The sequence below is a fragment of the Callospermophilus lateralis genome, chromosome 10 (assembly GCF_048772815.1).
Source record: "Callospermophilus lateralis isolate mCalLat2 chromosome 10, mCalLat2.hap1, whole genome shotgun sequence".
NCBI classification, from domain to species: domain Eukaryota; kingdom Metazoa; phylum Chordata; class Mammalia; order Rodentia; family Sciuridae; genus Callospermophilus; species Callospermophilus lateralis.
This window is the reverse complement of record NC_135314.1, coordinates 55,809,613-55,815,387: the sequence shown is the minus strand read 5'-3', so window position 1 is coordinate 55,815,387 and position 5,775 is coordinate 55,809,613.

Here is a 5,775-nt window from a genome sequence, read left to right as displayed (position 1 = left end):
TGATAGGGATTAACTGAGTGGTAACTGAAGTGGTAGGATGTGGCTGGAGGGGGTGGGAATGAGGGTGTGGCTTTGGTATAGATACTTGTATCTGGAAAGAGTAGTTCCATCACTGCTATGTGAGCTGCTTCCCTCTGCCAACTCTCCCACCATGGTGTTCAGCCTCACCTCAAGCCCTGAGGAATGGAGCTGGCCTTCTATGGTCTAAGACCTCTGAAACTGTGAGCCCTCTAATAAACTCTTCCTCATTACAGTTGTTCTGGTCAGATCTCTTAGTCACAGCAGTGAAAAAGCTGAATAAAACAGTTACTATGAAAAAAAGAATAGGGTTGAGGAAAGATGGAGTTTTGTTAAACTAGAAAAAGAAACTTAGAAAGTACTTAGTTAAACTAGAGACGTGACTGCATATTTGATGGCATTCAAGGGAGACACAAGAAGACAAAGGTGCTAAGGAGGAAGTAAGGTGGGAATGAGGGGCCTTGATGAGAATAAGACAAGACAGCGACAGGTGAGAGGATGTGGGGAAAGGCACACTCACACACTGCTGGTGGGACTGCAAATTGGTGCAGCCAATCTGGAAAGCAGTGTGGAGATTTCTTGGAAAACCTGGAATGAAACCACCATTTGACTCAGCTATCCCTCTCCTTAGTCTATACCCAAAGGACTTAAAAACAGCATACTACAGGGACACAGCCACATCAATGTTTACAGTAGCACAATTCACAATAGTTAAATAGTGCAACCAACCGAGATTCCCTTCAGTAGATGAATTTTTTTAATCCAAAAAATGTGGCATATATACACAATGGAATATTACTCAGCAATAAAAGAGAATAAAATCATGGCATTTGCAGGTAAATGGATGGAGTTAGAGGCAATAATGCTAAGTGAAGTTAGCCAATCCCAAATAACCAAATGATGAATGTTTTCTTTGATATAAGGAGGCTGATTCATAGTGGAGTAGGGAGAGAGCGCATGGGAGGAATGTATGAACTCTAGATAGGGTGGGATGGGAGGGAAAGGAAGGGGGCATGGGATTAGAAATGATGGTGGAGCATGATGAACATTATTATCCAAAGTACAGGTATGAAGACACGAATTGGTATGAGTATACTTTGTATACAACCAGAGATATGAAAAATTGTACTCTATATGTGTAATAAGAATTGTAATGCATTCCGCTGTCATATATAAGAAAGAAAAGATAGCAACAGGGAGAGAAAGAAGGGCCCAACCACAGGGAGGAGCAAGTGTGATAATGGAGGAGTAGAGCAGTGAGTAAGGTGGGCTTCCTTCATTTTGATTAAAATCAGTGTCCACCCCCGGAGCTTCCTCCATCAGTCCTACAAAACTAAACTAATAAGAATGTAAGTCGGGGGAGGGATCAAAGTTGAACAGGAGGTAAATGGATTTCAGGTTGTAAACTTTGATGGGTTCTTTTAAAAGGATTGAAGAAAAAAATATATATTCTGAAGTTGCCTCCCATGCTTTCTTAACTCCAGTTTTTTAAGTGAGGCATCTGAGTCAGGATACTCATAACTTAATTGTGCATTAAGTCCATGTGGTGATGATTGACTATAACTGCAAATAACAGGACACATTCTTGTGGTCTCCGAGGACTACCCTGGTAATGGAATAACAATGGTAATTAGGATGTGGTGAATCCACCTTCTCACTATGAAATAGATTGCCAAATAGAAGTCGTTAGTATTCATTGAAAGCAGCATGTGAATAATCAGATAAAAGAAAAGTACCTAGTGAAGGCAAGAAACACTTGGTGAAAAGTCCTTTAACATTTATTTTTGTAGCACAATAAAATAAAAGTGTGAGTTAGTTTTAAAATTCATAACTTATCTAAAGGAACTCCCTAGGACTTATTGCCTACATATAAAATTACTTTAAAGAGAGAACTAGAGACTGTATTATAAAATGAAGGAATTCAAAGTTTCTTTTTATTAGAATATACATTGATATGTGAAAGTGCTTTTAATTAGAGATAATTAAAATAATAGCCTATATTTAAAAATAATTATACACTAAAAGATGTCTACAAAATGATGGGAACTTGCTATAAAATTTTAATATGAACAATATCAAGGCATAATAATACCTTGTCTACATGAACATGTTTTTTACTTATCTTTCACCTCATTCGCCCTTCTTTTGCCTGGGGGTAGAAGGGACCCTCTCTAATTTATAGATTCTAATTCAGTAGGTAATGAAGAAACTTATCAGAATTATATTTCTATGACAAAGTCAAAAACACAAGTTTTCCATTAAAATAAAATGGGAAAGTAATGGATTCCCTGAAATACATACATATTTTAATTTTTATATTTATATATCTATAGATATAGACAGCTACATATTTTATATATGATACGTCTTACTGTTCCTCGCATTAGTATTTAACATAAAGGAAATAAAACTAGAAAGTTCTACCTAAAAAAGAGAATTTTTAGCAAGTATAATCTAAGTAGTAATAAAATGAAATGCAAATTAAAACAATAAGGAGCACTTTTTCCCCCTTCGAACTTTACCCCTTCTTCTTCTTTTTATTTTTTAATATTTTTTTAGTTGTCAATGAATCTATTTATTTATTTATATGTGGTGCTGAGGATTGAACCCAGGGCCTCACACATGACACGCAAATGCTCTACCACTAAGCCATAACTCCAGCCCTAGCAAAGTATTTTTAAAAATGATCCTAACCCAAACATCACTGCCAATCATCACTAATAGCATTTTGAAATGATTCAAACATTTTGGAAAGTAATCTGTCAATATTTATTGGAAGGCACAAAAAAAGCTGTAACTTTCAGTTTAGCAATTTTCGTTGCAGGAATACATCCTAAGGAAATAATCCCAAACATAGAAACAGCTACAAACAAGAAACTATTTATCTATGCATTATTCATAATAGAAAAAAGGAAGGGGGAGAAGACCCTGAAAAATATCGAAACATCTAATAAAAGAATATGTAAATTATAATACATTCCTTTGGTATGTTCTGCAGGTGGTAAAAATGATAGTTATGAAAATTAGGGAGAAACATGGAAGAGCACTTATGGTGGATTAAATTTTAACAGCAGAATATAAATTTGAATATGCCACATGATTGCAAATCTTTGAAGATATGCTTTCAAAAATACCAGAAGGAAATACGTGAAAAAGAATGATGGGGCTGTTAGGGTGATGGGAACTTTTGTTGTTTTTCTCTATTTTCTATGTTTGTGTGACATGCTTATATTACTTTTAAAACACAAATGCAATTAAAGTTTTTGATTGTGGACTTGCTTGTTTGGAATTTTATTCAACATTCTTCTGGTTTTTCTAATGCCACTAAATCTCCAAAGGCTTGATTAAGTTATATAACATAATTTAGGGAGGATGGATAATGGGGATTGAATTTAGGGGTGTTAACCCCTGAGCCATATCTCCAGCCCTTTTTATTTTTTTTTTAATTTTGAAATAGGGTCTCACTATGTTGCTGAGGGCCTCACTAAGTTGCTGAGACTGGCTTCGAATTTGCAATCCTCCTGACTCAGCCTCCTGAGTTGCTGTGATTACAGGCACGTGCCACCATTCCTGGTAGATGGCAAATTTAAAGTTAATTTTTGGGGAAAATTTTTAGGCAAAAAATTTAAGTTGAAAATATTCATGAAATATAATGTGAAAAAAAGTAAATTAAGGTGTTTTATCTAATATGATCCTGATTTTGATTTGCTAAAATATTTTTTATTGAGTAAGGTTCAACCTACTTAAAAATGACACAAAAAGCACAAACAACAAAAGAAAAAAATAGTTAAATTGGCCTGCATAAAAATTAAAACCTTTTGTACTTCAAAGAACACCATTAAGAAAGTGAAAATATCCCAGTGCATGGGAGGCTGAGGCAGGAGGATTGCGAGTTCAAAGCCAGCCTCAGCAATTTAGCAAGGCCCTAAGGAACTCAGCAAGACCCTGTCTCTAAATAAAATACAATAAAGGGCTGGGGATGTGGCTCAGTGGTTAAGTGCCCCTGGGTTCAATCTCCAGTACCAAAAAAGAAAGGAAGGAAGGAGGGAAGGAAGGAGAGAGGGTGGGAGGGAGGGAGGTGAAAAGACATACAGAATGGCAGAAAAGGTTTGCCAATCAGATATCTGATAAAAACTTGATGTTTTCTACAACTCAACAATAAAAAGCTAACCCATTTTTTAAATGGACAAAGTATGTAAATAAACATTTCTTCAAATGAGATATATAAATGGTCAACAAACTTGTGAAAATAAACTCAGTATCATTAATCATTAGGGAAATGCAAATCAGAACCACAGGGAGATGCCACTTTACATCCACTAGGATTGTTATAGTTAAAGCTTCGTCCCAGGGTTTCATAAACTGACTTCCAGGCCACTCATGTATAATCGAATCAAGCCTTTATTGAAGCACACCAGTGGCGGCTGACCAGAACATAAGGCTGTTCCCCTGATCAGCCCCGAACAATTGCAAGGGCACTTCTTATAAGCCTGAAAACCGCAAAAGATATGTTCAGGGGGTCTAGCCAATGCAAGCAAGCCAGGTTACAGAAGCGGGACAGTGCAGTCAAGCAGAGGGAAGCCTAACCCATCACAGGTAGCCCAGTCACCCCAGTTACAGAAACAGAGCCCCGTTACCCTAGTTACAGAAACAATACCCCATTAGGTACTTTTGCGTTCTTAAAGGCTTCTTTAGCAAAAGGAAAAGAACATCTTGCCCCAGTCATGACTCTTCTACTTGGCATGGTTGTTTTACAGGATGAAGTCATAAAACAAAATGGAGTCACATTTGCTCCTTCTATCACAGGATGACTGTCCTTAAAAAGACAGACAACCACTAGAGTTGATGGAAATGTGGACAAATCAGAACCCTGCTATATTGCTGGTGGGGATGTGAAACTGGTGCAGCTGATTAGGAAAACACTTCGGAAGTCCCTCAAATAGCTAAACATAGTCACCACATGCGCCAACAGTCACATTCCTAGGAGAAATGAAAACATATGTCTACACAAAAACTCATACATGACTGTTCATAGCAACCTTACATGTAACAGCCCAAAGGGGGAAGTGACACAAGTGTCCATCAACGCGTGGATAACAAAATATGCTATATATACCAGGGAATACCTTTCAACAGAATGGAGTTCTGATACGTGCTACAACCTCGATGAACTTTGCAAACACACTTAGTTTAAGAAGCTATTCACAGAAGCTATTCATACATTTAATGTATGATTCCATCTATATGAAATGTCTAGAACATGCAAATCTATAGGTTAGAAAGTGGATTAGTGGTTGCCCAGAGCTGGTGGGCAAGTAAGAGGGTGAGGTATGATTGTGGAGCTTCTCTTTGAAATGAGGAAAGTATAAGAAAAACATTTGGATTTTGTTGTTGTTTATCAGGGGAGGTGCTGGGGATTGAACCCAATGTTTCACATATTCTAAGCTACACCCTCGGCCAATATTCTAAAATTAAATTGCAGCGATGGTTGTAAAACTCTGTTAAAATCACTGAATTCATATGCCTTAGATAAGTGAATTATATGGCATGTGATTTATATTTCAATAAAGCAGTTCTTTTTTTGAAAAAAAAGGAATGACACTTCTATTGTGACTCTAATATGTAAAATAAAGAAAGGAATTGTAGAAAATACAGCAATAAATCAACAGCAGTTACTACCCATTGTAAAATGACAGGTGATTTTCATTTTCGCCTGTTTTGGGGGTTAACCAGTGTTCATAAAAGTCATTGTCTAAT